The 15,675-nt window shown below is 47.9% G+C and overlaps 1 protein-coding gene and 1 pseudogene across 5 annotated transcripts in view; both read left to right on the plus strand.

Moving 5' to 3' along the window:
- The window catches only part of LOC125430585 (zinc finger protein 420-like), a 43,554-nt gene that overhangs the window by 2,836 nt on the left and 25,043 nt on the right, over window positions 1-15,675 (plus strand). The gene's annotated exons all lie outside the window — the stretch shown is intronic.
- Window positions 9,930-10,969, plus strand: LOC125430689 (annotated as a pseudogene).

Consider the following 15,675-nt stretch of genomic DNA (forward strand, 5'->3'; position numbering starts at 1 on the left):
ATTGTGAAATAAGGGCAGCAAATGTGTCTCACGCAATGAGCACACCACGCCTGTGAAGCGCAGAGGAGCTGGCCCAGAGAAAAGGGTGACAGTTGAATAGGGTTTCAGGGATGGGTGGCAGTTACCAGCCTCCAAGGGACGTCCCAGGAAGGCAGCGCTAAAGAGGTCAACGTCCAACGTTCCCAGCACCAGAAAGAGAACCCCACATCCAGGTGGAAATGCATGCATCAATCCAGAACACACACACATACCCCACACCCACACGCACACACACACACCTGGATGGCCAAATGACCAGTATTAATACCCCACAGGGGTCCTTGAGGTGGCTTGAGGCAAGCTGACAGGAAAACCAAAGAATTGATTTTCTGGGGTTCGAGAGAGTGCCTGAATACTTGAATACTGATTGTTTGATTGATGGTTTGATGAGATGTGTGCAGATAGGATCAGGGACGGTCTGCTCAGTCTGCTGACAAAATCAACTTAGGGTGACGCAGTGTGAGTCAGCCAGCCCCATCGTCCAGCCAGGCACCCCACAGGGCCAGTGGAAAAGCTCAGCGGCCAGCAGCCCTCCTGCCCAAACTTGGCACAGAAGTCAGATCCCAAAACTCCCTGAGGGACTCGCATTTTGTGGGGAGCAGGGCCTTGCTCTTGTGCCAATCTTTGGCCCGCGTGCCTGAGTGGAGGAAGGGTTCTGACTGCTTACAGGGTGCTCCCCCCACCCTCTCTAGGCCAGGAAGGGCCTCTCTGTGCCTCTTTCCCCTGGCTGCTATCCATCCTGCTCCCCAGAGAGAAAAGAAAAATGTCTGATGGAGGTTTGAGTCCTGAACATCAAGAATTCTTCCGTTATCTGTGAATATGGAGAGGTTTTCCCATTGTCTCTCTGCTCTCAGGGCCTGGTGACCTTTGAGGAGGTGCGTGTTCAGTTCTCCGAGGAGGAGTGGGCTCTGCTGGATCCGGACCAAAGAAGGCTTCACAGGGAGGTCATGGAGGACAATTGTCAGAATGTGGCCTCTCTGGGTAAGGCTCTCCTTTCCCTTGATCGACACACACTGAGAGCAGAAGTCACTCCTTCTAGGAAGCCGGGATGGCCCAAGTTAGCCCGATCTGGTTAGATCTCGGAAGCTGAGCTGGATCGGTCTCAGTTGGTCCTTGTTTGCCCTCCTCTGGACCCGTTCCAGCTTGTCAATATCCTTCTTGAATTGTGGTGCCCAGAACCTTCTTGAATTGTGGTGCCCAGGACACTCTACTGTTGATTACTAGAACCAGGGGGCATTCATTGAAAATGCTGGGGGGAAGAATTAGGACTAATAAAAGGAAACACTTCTTCACGCAACGTGTGATTGGTGTTTGGAATATGCTGCCACAGGAGGTGGTGATGGCCACTAACCTGGATAGCTTTAAAAAGGGCTTGGACAGATTTATGGAGGAGAAGTCAATCTATGGCTACCAATCTTGATCCTCCTTGATCTCAGATTGCAAATGCCTTAGCAGACCAGGTGCTCAGGAGCAGCAGCAGCACCAGAAGGCCATTGCTTTCACATCCTGCACGTGAGCTCCCAAAGGCACCTGGTGGGCCACTGCGAGTAGCAGAATGCTGGACTAGATGGACTCTTGTCTGATCCAGCAGGCTAGTTCTTATGTTCTTGTGTTCTTAACTGGACACAATATTCCATGGGAGGTCTGACCAATGAAGAATAGGGAGGTACTATTACATCCCTTGATTTGGACACACTACTGTTGATGCAAATCTGAAGTACGTTGGCATTCTTGGCTGCCGTATCACAGTGCTGATAGATGTTCAGTTTGTGGTCCACTAAGACTCCCAGATCCCTTTCTCATGTACTGTTATCAAGTGAGTGCAGTAAATTCTGTGTTCAAATAAAGGAACAGACTGGACAGAAGTCCCTCTAGTCCAACATCCTGTCTCTTATAGTAGTCAACTAGAGTCCCAGGAAGGTTCACAAGAAGAAGAGCAGATCCAAAACATCTCTCTTCAAAGAGAGACTTCCTCTAGACATGGAGGTTCTACTGAGTAACTGTCTGTCTGATGGAACTGCCCATTAGGGGATCACCATCAACAGATTTAACACAGGGGCAGGATTTGTCTCCCCTTCAAGTGATTCCTGTTAATGGATTTCTTTACTTGATTCTGCTTTTACTTGAAAGTCTTACCAGTCTTTTCTCTTTATTCCAGAGCAGGATGGTCTCCAGAACAAGACCATGGGAGAACTGCATCACCTCCTGTACGATGAAAAGCAGCAGAAACGAAATACTGAAACCCAACAGAAGAGTGGGAATGAACGTTCTGGTTCTTGGGTTGCTGAATCCCAGGTGGTTGATCCACACCAAAGAGTTAACACAGGGGAGAAACCTCACGAACGCTTGGAGCATAGAAGGAACTTAGTTCAGAAAGGAAACCTTACTGGCCATCAACAACTCAGAACAGGGGAAACCCAAAAATGCCTGGAATATGGCAAGAGCTTTGCTCAGAGTTCACAGCTTACTAGCCATCAACGTATCCACACTGGCGAGAAACTACATAAATGCTTGCAGTGCGGAAAGAGTTTTTGTCAGAGTTCACAGCTTATTATCCATCAACGCATCCACACAGGGGAGAAAACAAATACGTGCCTGGAATGTGGAAAGAGTTTTACAAGTAGTGACAATCTAGCTGCTCATCAACGTATCCACACTGGAGAGAAACCATATAAGTGCCTAGAATGTGGAAAGAACTTTACACGGAGTGACAATCTAGCTGATCATGAACGTATCCACACTGGAGAGAAACCATATAAGTGCCTAGAATGTGGAAAGAGTTTTACACGGAGTGACAGGCTAGTTGTCCATCAACGTATCCACACAGGGGAGGAACAATATAAATGCTTGCAGTGCAAAAAGAGTTTTTGTCAGATTTCACAGCTTATTATCCATCAATGCATCCACACTGGGAAAAAACAATATAAGTGCCTGGAATGTGGAAAAAGTTTTACACGGAGTGACAGGCTACTTGTCCATCAACGTATCCACACAGGGGAGAAACCACATAAATGCTTGCAGTGCGAAAAGAGTTTCTGTCAGAGATCACAGCTTATTATCCATCAACGTATCCACACTGGGGAGAAACCATATAAGTGCTTGGAATGTGGAAAGACCTTTGCTCAGAGTGATAATCTAGTTTATCATGGACGAATTCACACTGGGGAGAAACCATATAAGTGCCTGGAATGTGGAAAGAGCTTTACTCATAGTTCAGACGTTGTTGTCCATCAATGTATCCAAACTGGTGAGAAACCATATAAGTGCCTGGAATGTGGAAAGAGCTTTGCTTGGAGTTTGCAGCTTACTAGCCATCAACGTATCCACACTGGGGAGAAACCACATAAGTGCCTGGAATGTGGAAAGAGCTTTGCTTGGAGTTCACTGCTTACTAGTCATCAACGTATCCACACTGGGGAGAAACCATATAAGTAGTTGGAATGCGGAAAAAGCTTTCATAGAATCATAGAGTTGGAAGAGACCACCAGGGCCATCAAGTCCAACCCCCTGCAATGCAGGAACACACAATCAAAGCACTCCCGACATATGCTCATCCAGCCTCTGTTTAAAAACCTCCAGAGAAGGAGACTCCACTACTCTGTGAGGCAGTGAATTCCACTGTCGAACAGCCCTGATGGTCATGAAGTTCTTCCTAATGTTTAGGTGGAATCCTCTTTTCCTCCACCTTGTGAGAATATTATGGGGCACCTTGTCAAAAACTTTACTAAAATCCAGGTATTCTACATCCACCGCATTCCCTTGGTCTACCAAGCTCGTCACTTTATCAAAAAATGAGATAAGATTGATCTGGCATGACTTGTTTTTCAGAAACCCATGCTGAGTTTTTGTGATCACAGTATTCCCAGAGGACGCTTGGACGGAGAGGGGGGTCAGTGGCAGGGACCCCTTTGCGACGTAGCAGCTCCTACTGACAGAGCCTGGTGTGTGCCGGTGAGGGGGGCGGTGGCAGAGCCCCCAGAACAAACTTTCGAGAGTCTTTCGCTCAAAAACCATCAGAGAGTCCCCTATTGAGGAGCAGGGCATGCCAATTAAGAACATGGCGGCGGCCCTGTAAGAACGCTGGAACTCACTACACATAACGTTGTGGACCTGGACATTATTTTTCATTATTTTGAAGTAGATGTAGTTGAATTAGGGTTCTTAGATTTTGTAGGGTGTCAAAGGTAGAGTTTAGTTAGTGAAATGAGAATTAGTGTTAGGTTAATATGTATTCACTACATTGGTTTTGGTAGTGTAGGTAGGACTGTTGCTGTTTAGCTCGTTCTGTTGAGGTTGTTTCTTATTAGGAAGTCGCCATCTATTTTTCAAATTTTATGCTATGTCAGGTTAAATAAGAGGTTCTTTCGTTGGTGATGCTATATGTTAAATTGTTATGTAATAAGGTTTATTGTGGGTTTAAATTGCTGGGGAATTGTAGTTAGGATATTGTTATATTATACTGTCGTTGCTATTGTATTATTGTTATCTTATTATGAAATGTTATGCCATTGTTATGTAATTATCATGTCTTTGTTGTTATGAAATGCTATATTAATGTTGTTGGTGTTGCTGGCCATGCTGGCAGGGGCTGATGGGAATTGTAGTCCATAACATCTGGAGTGCCAAAGGTTCGCCACCACGGCTATAGGGCAAGAGACGTTCAAGGCAAGAGACATTCAGAGATGGTTTGCCATTGAGTGCCTCGGGTTCATGCCCATCCAAATCCTAACCAGGGCCAACCCTGCCCAGCTTTTGAGATCTTGCCCGGGGCTATCCAGGTCAGGGCCCATCTTCATTCAGCAATCCTCTCATTCCTTTGTCTTCCAAAGACCTAACTGCCTTCCTGGCTGGTTTTCTGCCCCTACCTGTGGTTTCCCTCCACGTTTTTAAGAGCCTGCTCCTCAGATTTGCTCACCTTATAAAAGCTAGCATTTGCTTTGCCAGACCCTCTGCGCCTCCTTTCTGTTCTACCTCAATCCTTCCACTTTGGAAACAAGTGTTTTTGCCTTTCGTGTGTCCCCTGATGTGAGTTTGTTTGTTTTTTGTTTTTTGTTTAGTTTTATATACCGCCCTATCCCCGAAGGGCTCTGGGCGGTGTACAACAAAATTAAATCATAATACAACTAAACACAATCAATACTAAACAATTAAATTTCAGTACATTTAGGTTACTAAATCCCCTTTTTAAAAACAGCGGTTAGTACAAAATTTAAAATCAAAGTCAAAGGCGCCCAGAGTTGTTCAACATGCAAGGATCTGTTCAAAGTTGCAGGTACCTTTCCCGATTGGAGGGATGGGTTTTAGCTGGGCCTCAATTAGCATAATTTTACATAGTTTCAAGGCATCCTGGAGGAATCTGGTGCTCCCTCGTAACTTCTTTCTGATGAGTCCCTTCTGTACACTCCCACACACGCCAGCTGGGTGACCTTGGGCTAGTCACAGCTTTCCGGAGCTCTGTCAGCCTCACCTACCTCACAGGGTGTTTGTTGTGAGGGGGGAAGGGCAAGGAGATTGTCAGCCCCTTTGAGAAAGGGGGAATATAAATCCAAACTCCTCCTCCTCCTCCTCCTCCTCCTCCTCCTCTTCCTCCTCCTCTCGGCAAAATAGCTTCTTTTGAAATCCAAAGTGATTGTTTCAAAGTTTGGTGGGGATGGGGGAGGTAACTTTATGATGCGAGGAATACTGATGTGAGAATCATTGTGGTCACTCTTTCCAGCAACATCTAATAGGATTGCCAACTTTGGTTTGGGAGATTCCTGGAGATTTGGGTGCAGAGCCTAGGGGAGACGGGATTAGGGTTGGGAGCTCACCAGGGAGATCCACAGATTCCACTCTCCATGCCCATTTTCTTCCAGGGGAAGTGGTCTCAACAGTGTGGAGATCAGTTGTGATTCTGGGAGAACCTGGAGATGGTGAGCCAAGCCAGGAGTTGCTACACTTCTTGTTGACTCATGACCAACTGCTCCTCTGAACATTCACTTACAATGTCCACAAACCTCTGTGGCGTGACTGGAACACGTGTTTACCCAGTGAATAGGAGGGTAGTTGAAGTCTGCCAATATCTTGACATTTGGGTGCAGTGGCGTATTTGCCTAGGGGACATGGGGCACCCCCAGTGGAGGGCACAAAAAATTAAGGTTCATTTGTGTCTGTTTTTGTATTTTTTAGTGTTTTTTCAGTTTTTTGTCTGCAGGGGGCACAGTTTTTAGGCTACCAGCACCAAAATTTCAGGGATTTTTCAGGAGACTCTCTTGATGATACCACCCAAGTTAGGTGAGGTTTGGTTCAGGGGGTTCAAAGTTATGGACTCCCAAAATGGGTGCCCCTATCCCCCATTGTTTCCAATGGGAGCTAATAAGAGATGGGGCTACACCTTTGAGGGTCCATAACTTTGGACCCCCTGAACCAAACTTCGCCAAACCTGTGTGGTATCATCAGGAGACTCTCCTAAGGATACCCTAAAATTTGGGTGCTTCTAGCTTAACAATTGCACCCCTGACAGCAGGCACCCTCCAAATCTCCTCAGATTCTCCTTTTAAATCCGCCCACTTTGGCATGGACTTAAAGTGAGAATGTGAGGTCCCCAGTTTAAACATTGAAAGTAATGCTATTTCAGGGTGGGGGATAATCCACCCCAAAACAGCATCACTTTCAATGTTGTTTTAACTGGGGACCCCAGATTCCCCTTTAAGGTGGATTTAAAAGGAGAATCTGGACTCCCTTGTTTAAACACCATTGAAAGTGATGCTGTTTGGGGGTGGATTCCACTGAAAGTGTTTTGTGAGAGATGATGCTGACATTTGTTTGGTAAATGTTTTGCTGGGGGTGATTTGTGAGAGATTTACATGCTTAATACCCACTTGCCCTGACTTGGATCTGTTTCTCAGGCTAACAACCTACCCCATAGGGTTGGTGTGAGGACAAAATTAGGAAAGAGAGTTGGTGGGGAGAGAGCCATGTATGTTTTGCTGGGGGTGGGAGCTGTTTTGTGAGCTGGTGCAAAAAAAATCATTGTTTGGTCATGGTGGGGGAGGGTGGCCACCCATACGGGAGTGGGGGGTGGGCACCAAACTCACGTTTTGTCCCCAGGCTCCAGTTTCCCCAAATACGCCTCTGGTTATACCCTTCAATTTTCATGTTCCAGGCTGACTGGACGGTAATTATTAGGATCCTGGTTATCTGCTCAGCACGTGAAGCCATAAAGTAAAGATCAAGGAAAGAATGCCCCAGAATGGCAGTGGTAACAGATAGCAGGCTGGTTACACAGATCTTGTAACAATTACATGGAGTTGGGAATGCATCTCAATGACCCAGATACAATCCCCCTGACACACAGATTGCTGGCAGCCCCTGGAGTTTGCCTCAACATCAGAGGAAGCAAATTCACATTTATTACTCCTTGAACGCATTTGGCTGCCAAGATCTTCCCCAAGGAGCCATCTGTGACAAACACAATTAGCAGGATTCCTGCAACGGAGCTCCCAGAGGGCCAGATCTAAGTCTTTCCATGGGATTCATATGGACACATAAATGCTCTGGTGCATCTAGATAGGGGGAGTCACGTGGGAAGAGAACAGAAGTCTACTTCGGCACTCTGGCAGTGCTCACCGCACAGTGGATGGGGGGAACCAAGGTAAACCGGATTGCATGTAGGGAGGCCATTTTGTACAGTAGAAGAAGAGGAGGAGTTTGGACTCATACCCTGCTTGTCTCAGCCATAGTTAATCTCTAAGGGGCTTACAATCACCTTCCCCTCCCCACAACAGGCACCTTGTGAGCTAAGTGGGGCAGAGAGAGTTCTGAGAAAACTGACTGGTCACCCGGCATGCTTCATGTGGAGGAACGGGGAAACAAACCCGGTTCTCCAGATTAAAATCCACTGATATCAAACCTGGTTCTCCAGATCAGAGTCCGCTGTTCTTAACCAGTACCCCACAACTCAAGGGCTTGCAGGGTTAGGGTTAGGGTTAGGTAGGAGGGGAGGTAAGTGTGCCTTTGGCTTTGGGCACTGATCATATCCCTAGTGGTGATTTGGCAGCTTCTGTTGAGAATCGAACCACTGGAAGGGGAGGAGCAGTTGGGATCTTCTCGGCTTGCAGCAAGTCGTGATCCAGACCTTGGAGGACCCTCCGCTGAAGAGAGGGGCCTTTGGAGCCGAGGGGGACCCTTCTCTGCCTGACTCTCTGAAGAGCTGTTGCCAGCCTGGTACCTTTCGTAGGTTTATATGCCTGTAAATTGTGCAATTAAGAGGCAGGTCCTATGTTGGTATATTCGATGGGACTCACTTCCAAGAAAATGTTCTGAAGATTTCAGTGTATGAGAGAGAGATTGTGGTGGGACGTCGCCCCTGGAATGGAGAGCCATGACAAGTCCCCAGGCAAAGACTCCCATGATGCCCGCCCACCCCAGATCCAACTTGAGCGTCTTTCCATAGTTAGAGTGTGTGAGTTGGATTGGGAACCGGGGCACTTGTGAATTTTGTCATGGCTCATATGACCAGCGGTATTCTCACTGCCACCATCTGCCCAGTACTCGTCCACCTGAGAATTTAGCCCCCTGCTCTCACCTGCCCTGCCTGAGAGAGAGTGCGACAAAACAGAGCAAAGGATCCTGGCCAATGTGTGCTCTTTCGAAGGCATCACGGATCTTTCCTCTCTCAGTGAAGTCAGCCCCCTGTCTGGAAATGGCGTAGGAGCATTGCGCTGGGAAGACATCTGGCCACGCGGACACAGCAGGTTGCGTTGGACTGAATGAGACCCTTGGTCCATAAAGGTCAGTGTCATCTACTCGGGGGGAGGGGGGTCCTTTTAATTAGAGATCCCGGGGACGGAACCTGGGACCTTTTGCATGGCAAGCAGAGGTTCTTCTATGGAGCCATCCCCCATCCCCAAAACACTGATAGAACCATAGAGTTGGAAGGGACCTCCAGGGCCAGCTAGGCCAGCCATTCCCAAACTCTATGCTGGGCCATACTATTGTGCCATTAGAAATAAACCCAACAACTTCTAGGAGCTCTGAGCCCAAATCTGTTAAGGAGTCTGTCCAGTGTATCTCTGTATGGATCACTGCTCTGGCAGCTTCTTTGCACTGGCTATGATTTATTCCCTCCTGCTGCAGAATCTCAGCAGAATTACTATTCCTGAGAAAACGTTTGTGTCTGCATGGCTCCCTTCCTGCCTTCCAGTTAAGAGGCTTGCTGAAAAGATCGGTCCAAGCCTAAAGGAGCAAGTATTCACCTCCAGGGGACTGAAGGAACACTTTACACACAGCAAGTGCGATTTTTTTGAAGGCAAACACAGTTTTTTTAGTTCAGGGGTGTGCGCAGCGCAGTGCACCTCAGCTATTAGGATTTTGGGAAACGCTGGCCCAGGGAAAAACCCCTTCCTGCCCCCCAAAAAGGTGATCAGCATCCCCCTGGGCAGGTGAGAAAGGGTCAAGCGCATACTCATCCCTTCCTGCCCCTCCTCTCCTTACCTGTCAAGGTTCGCAGCATCAGCATTGCTGCCTGGGGGCTCTTCAGCCTCTGCCCCCAAACCTCCCAGGAAGGAGAGCCCCCCCCATCCCGGGGCAGCCTGTTCGACTGAGGAGCTGCTCCGACTGTCTGGAAGTTCTTCTTGGTGCTTAGCTGGAAACTCTGTGGATTCAGTTTCAGCCCCTTGGTCCATGAAGCCCCCTGGCACTGAACGAGACCCTCGGTGTCCCCCACTCTCCGGGGGCTCCGGCTGAGTTCTTCCACCCCACCCACCAACTGGTCCTTTCCACTGGAGGCGCTGCTGGGGATTGAGGCTGGGGCCTCCTGCGTGCGAAGCTGCACCACTGAGCTGCTACGGCCCCTCCCGGCCAGCCTGTGCCTGCCCTCCCTTTCCAGACCCCCTGATGCCAGAGCCGGGATGCCCCCTCTGAATGCCAGCTGGACCCCCTCGCACCCCTCCTCCTTTCTGCTGGGGGGCATCCCAGGGCTAGAGCGGGTGCAGGGCTGGATCGCCGAGTCCTCCCAGTTGTGCGTCATGTACGTTGCTGCGACGCTGGGAAATTGCACCCTTCTCTACATCATCAAGGTGGAGCCCGGCCTGCATGAGCCCATGTACCTCTTCCTGGCCATGCTGGCCATCACCGACTTGCTCCTGGCCACCTCCACCGCGCTCCAAAAAATGCCCTTTGGCTGTCTTCTGTGGCTGGGCTCCGGAGGCCATTGGCTTCCACATCTGCCCTGGCCCAGATGTTCTTCATCCACGCTTTCTCGTCCGTCGAGTCACTGGCGTGCTGATGGCCATGGCTCTGGACCGCTTACGCGGCCATTTGCTTCCCCTCCGGCACTTCTGGCCGCCCCTCTCCCTTGCCGGGTGATTGTGGAGGTTAGCTGCCTTCATCCTGCTGCGCATGGCGTGATCCTCGTCAGCCCCTTCTGCTTCCTGGCCTGCTGGCCTGCCTTTCTGTGGCCACCGGCTTCATTACTTACGCCTGCACTTACCGTGAACACATGGCGGTGGTGAAGCTGGCTTATGGGGATGTCCCGAGTCCAACACGCAAGGCCACGGCCTCTTCGCGGCTTTTGTCGCCGTTGGCTTCTCGGGACGTCTTCATCATCGCCACATCCTATGCCATGATCCTCAAGGCTGTGTTGATGCTCCCCTCCAGCGAGGCACGGGTCAAGGCCTTTGGGACCTGCGCCTCCCACATCTGCGTCATCCTCTCCTTCTACATTCCTGCTCTCTTTACGTTCCTCACGCACTGGTTTGGCCATGATGTTCCCCACCATGTCCATATCATGGTGGCCATACTCTACCTTCTGGTCCCGCCCACTTTGAACCCCATTGTGTATGGGGTCAAAACCAAGACCATCAGGGACAGAGTTCTTACCACGTTCCTTATTCCAGGAGAGTGGGGGCAGCTCTTATGCCATAAGAGGGCTTTGGTCTTTGACCAGTAATTTACAGGTGGTCCCTACAGAAGTTAGGCCAACCTCAGCCAGGATCCTGCCCCAGTCTGGTCAGACGCTCCGCCTAGTGAAACCAAGACCTGAGTGGATCTGTTGCAGCCTGTCAGACCTGTTCCACCAGGTATACAGTTACAATACAATACAACAACCTTTATTAGGCATATTAAAATAGGCTCCAGAGCGTTACAGACATTTCTGAAGTACAAATCAAAAGTACATTCAAAACACAGACTGATAAACTGTATCTAGCATTGGACGTTACTTAGAAAGTTCTGTCACTTGCAAAAGAAATTTTGCTACTTTTTCTGTATTATTTAACAAAATCTCCACAACAGAGTTGTCAGAGTCTCTTTCAGATTTGTCTAAGACCAGCCCAGGAGAGAAATTCCTAATGCCCACATATCTCGGACAGTCAAGTATAATGTGAGCAAGAGTCTCCACTTGGTTTTTACAGTGTGGACAGACCCGATCCTGGAGAGGGACAGATAGGTAGCGACCCTTTGTGATGGCCCGATGGAAGAAGTATTGCATCCTGGCCTTTGTAATAATCCATCTCTGCTGGGGTTCAGTTAATAGTTCAAGATATTTGGCTCTGTGCCCCTGTTCTGGTACTATTCCGACAGAAAGGGGTGAGCGTGATTTATTTGCTTGCCCCAACAAGATATGCTATAAGGAATATGGTTGAGACGACCATGGCTCCCTCTGACCGCCCTCTCCCATTTCCATCGAATTAATCAGTGATAACCCCCAAAGGATTGGATGTTTATTTATTTTTTTGCCATCTTGGAAAATTGGTAATTAGTAAATGGTTGGAATGTTTTGATGCCAGTTGGCTCTGTTTTCAAATGTATGTTGTGAGTCGCCCCGAGCCCGGAAGGGGAGGTGCGGCCTATTAAATCCTAATAAATAAATATATAACTGTCTGCCTGGCAGGGCCCAGTTACTATGTAGAATTTAAAAAAAGAAAACACCATACCCGGGAGTGGCAAGCACAAATGAAATACGAATACAATCCACCCCCTGATGCATACAAGAAGACAACCAATAAATATTTAGGAAATTTATCATAAAGTGTCACAGCGCAATAAAAACAATAATCACCTATTTTATATAAATTACCATCGAACTCAGAAGAGAAGCACATCTCAATCCAAGACAAGTTCTCTTAATGTTCTAATCTCCTTCGAAACAAGATGCTGAGAGTCAAGTATAATTAGTCCAATTGGCTTCCAGAGTCTTGTTTACAATTGGACTAATTATACTTGACTCTCGGTACGCAAAATTTCCCAAATTCAGTTCAGGAAGAGCTACATTTAGTTATGGATGTCTCCTGAGGAATATGAAAGCCACGGGAGGAGAGCGATCTATCATGCATATGTACTTTAACATAGGAACTGTCTGGGACTGTATCAGATTTATCTTTTCTGGACCTAGTAATAGGAAGAAGCAAACACACAGACCCTGGAAATTGCTGGATTCAGACCACTGGTGTACCCAGGTCACTATTAGGTACTCTGGTGGCAGCTCCCCAGGGTCTCTCACAGCATCAGCCACGTAATTGTCACGACCCTCTAATTTCTTAGCCTGGGTCCTGCCATATTCCTAGCTACTGAGAGCTTCCTGCTCGAATGGCCTGGGAAAGTTTGCTTGTGGAAAGTTTGCTTGCAGCTGCATGGGAGGTTGAGTGAAACCCCCTCTCCTTGGTTGTTATCAATATCTGAGGAATGTATGCATGTGACTGGATTCCCGCTAGGAATGCATGAGTATGTGTGTGTGTGCTCGGCTTGGGAGAAGGAAAGGGTCGGACGTGTCTCTGCTGGGGTATATTTGGCCAGCCGGGATAATCTCAACTTCGCCATAAAGAACATCTGACCTCCATGGGTACACAAAGGGGGGAGAGAGGGGTTGAAGCCATCTGCAAGTTTTAGTATTTTATGTATTACTAGCGGGGCCCGGCCACGCATTGCTGTGGCAATTGTCCGCAACCCACACAGATGTCCATGCAGGTCTAAAGATCCCCAGCATAGCCTTTTGGGAGCAGCAGTGGCATAGTGGCTAAGAGCAGGTGCACTCTGATCTGGAGGAACCAGGTTTGATTCCCAGCTCTGCAGCTTGAGTTGTGGAGGCTTATCTGGGGAATTCAGATTAGCCTGTGCACTCCCACACATATATCTACTTTGCAAGCCCCTTTGAGTCTCCTACAGGAGAGAAAGGGGGGATATAAATCCAAACTCTTCTTCTTCTTCTTCTTCTCCCCCCTCCCTTCCCTCTCCCTTGTGTGTGTATGTGTGTGTATGTGTTTCACGTCCACTCGAGTTACTGCCTATGTACTGTTTCCACTGCTCATATCTGGCTGTCTGAGTGAACATTCTAAGCAGCACGAACACTCTAAGGGTGACAGTTACACTCAGGCAGCTGCATGTCCTTCACCAGGGAGCGCCAGGAAAAAGCCGTTTTACCTGGGCCAGGTGTGAAATTTCAGATATGTGAACATCTAAAAACACTCTCGCCTGGTTGACTACAGTGGCTGGAAATTTTCAGAGGAATTGGCCCAGCAGTTACCGAGGTATACTGTCATCAACAAAAACACTGTTAGCTTTTTATATATATATAGATTATATGTTTTAAATTGTTTTATGACTCATGGACACCACCCTGAGCCTTTGGGGGAGGGCGGTATATAAATATGATAAATAAATAAAAATCTTCTGCGTGTTGCCTTGTATTCAGTTCAGACAATGTAGGCATCAGCTTTCTTGTGCTTGTCATCAGTACACGGTAATTCGGCTTCTAAAGCACTGATTCCTTTCCCTGAGCAAGTCTGGGCTTGTGACAGTAACCCTTTTGAGTGGAAATGCTGGTGGTTGAACCCTCTGTATGCAAAACAGATGCCCCTTCCACTGAGCCTTCCTCCTTGGTTGCATAATATCGACATGCGGTCACTTGTGGAGATTGTCCAGCACTTTGGAACTGGACGTGTCTCTCAATAGCTAATTTTCCCATTTAAAAGCGGAGACAGCCTAGCGAGGGGAACACATCTTGTGATCAGCTGTGACCATTTGGTACCCTTAAGCAAGATCCCTTGATTTTTATGGGTTTTTTTACAGGTTCTTGAGAGCCTTTTCACATGAACTACTGTCAAACCAGGTATTTTTAATTTTTATTTTGTTTCATATCCCACCGTTCCTGCCCTAACCCAGACTCAGGATGGCCAAGATACATAACAAAAATCCCCTTTTCTCTCACATCCTATACTACTTTGATTATTTTTGGCTAAACCTTTTGGCTAAAGAGCTCGGCATTTGTCTCTCTTTGTCTGCCAAGTTTTCTCATCTGGCCGGCTTCCCACATTCCAGTTTCACAAATCTGGACAGCACAAGTATTTATTTAGTTTATATTTTATTTTCCTGTTCCTTCCTTCGCATGGCTGCCGGGTTGTTTTTTTTAAGGAATCCAGTGAAGACCAGGAGGAAATACTCTTTCGCGTGAGACCAGGACTTCTGTATTTACATTGCAAGCATAAGTGAGCATGCCTGGTGTCCTGCGTTCTGATTGGCTGTTGTTCACTCCAGTCTAGGCCCACCTACGCTGGCTCCCAGTTTGTTTCTGAGCACAATTCCAAAGTGCTGATCTTGATCTTCAAAACCCTAGTTTGGGATCTGAAGAACCACCTGCTCCCTTATGAACCCACCAGACCTCTGTGGTCATCCTTTGAGACCCTGTTTCAGACCCCCCCCCCCCCATACCACCTGAATCCAGACAGGGGCCACCTAGAAGAGGGCCTCTAGTCATACTCAACCTTGCCACTATCCAGGATGCAGAGGTCGGGGGGGGGGGGCCCTCTGGGTCTTTGAGCTGATAGATGGTATCTACTTTCTTGAGAAGTCTCTTAAAGTGCCCCCCCCCCCAAGTCTGGTCATTATCCTGCTCCTGTTTCCACCCCCAACCATCCCCGCTCTTCCTCGTCAGAGCACTGCTTTAGTTCCGCGTTTAATACAATCTTACCACAAAGACTGGTGACAAAACTTGTGGATCTTGGACTCTCACATTCAATCTGTTTGTGGATTAGGGACTTCTTGTCTGGACGTCCTCAGAGGGTTATCAGGTTTCCTCAGTTCTTACTCTAAATATGGGAACGCCACAGGGCTGTGTGTTGAGTCCTTTATTGTTCACCCTTTATACATATGATTGTACTCCTGTCTATCATAGTAACACCATTATCAAATTTGCCGATGACACAACGGTGGTGGGGCTCATCTCTGGAGGGGATGAGTCTGCCTATCGGAGTAAGGTGGACCGACTGCTCTCATGGTGCAGGGAAAATAACCTGGTTCTTAATACCAACAAGACAAAGGAGCTTATAGTGGACTATAGAAGGAATAGTTCAGAAATTCAGCCCGCCACGACTATAAATGGAGATCAAATTAGAAGCGGGTGGCTAGTTTTAAATTTCTGGAAGTCATGATTGAGAGGACTTGGCCTACAGAGTACCAGACTGCAGCGGTTAAGAAGGCCCAGCAAAGACTGTACTATCTGAGACTGTTAAGGAAACTACAACTGAATGGAAAACTCCTGGTGTCCTTTTGGCTGTGCTATAGAGTATGTCTTAACCTACTGCATCTGTGTATGGTTCTCCAGTTGCACAGTGGCAGATAGGAAGAAGCGCTCCCAAAGGGTGATCACTACTGCACAGAGGA

This window comes from Sphaerodactylus townsendi, linkage group LG04 (genome assembly GCF_021028975.2).
Source record: "Sphaerodactylus townsendi isolate TG3544 linkage group LG04, MPM_Stown_v2.3, whole genome shotgun sequence".
Lineage (NCBI taxonomy): Eukaryota > Metazoa > Chordata > Lepidosauria > Squamata > Sphaerodactylidae > Sphaerodactylus > Sphaerodactylus townsendi.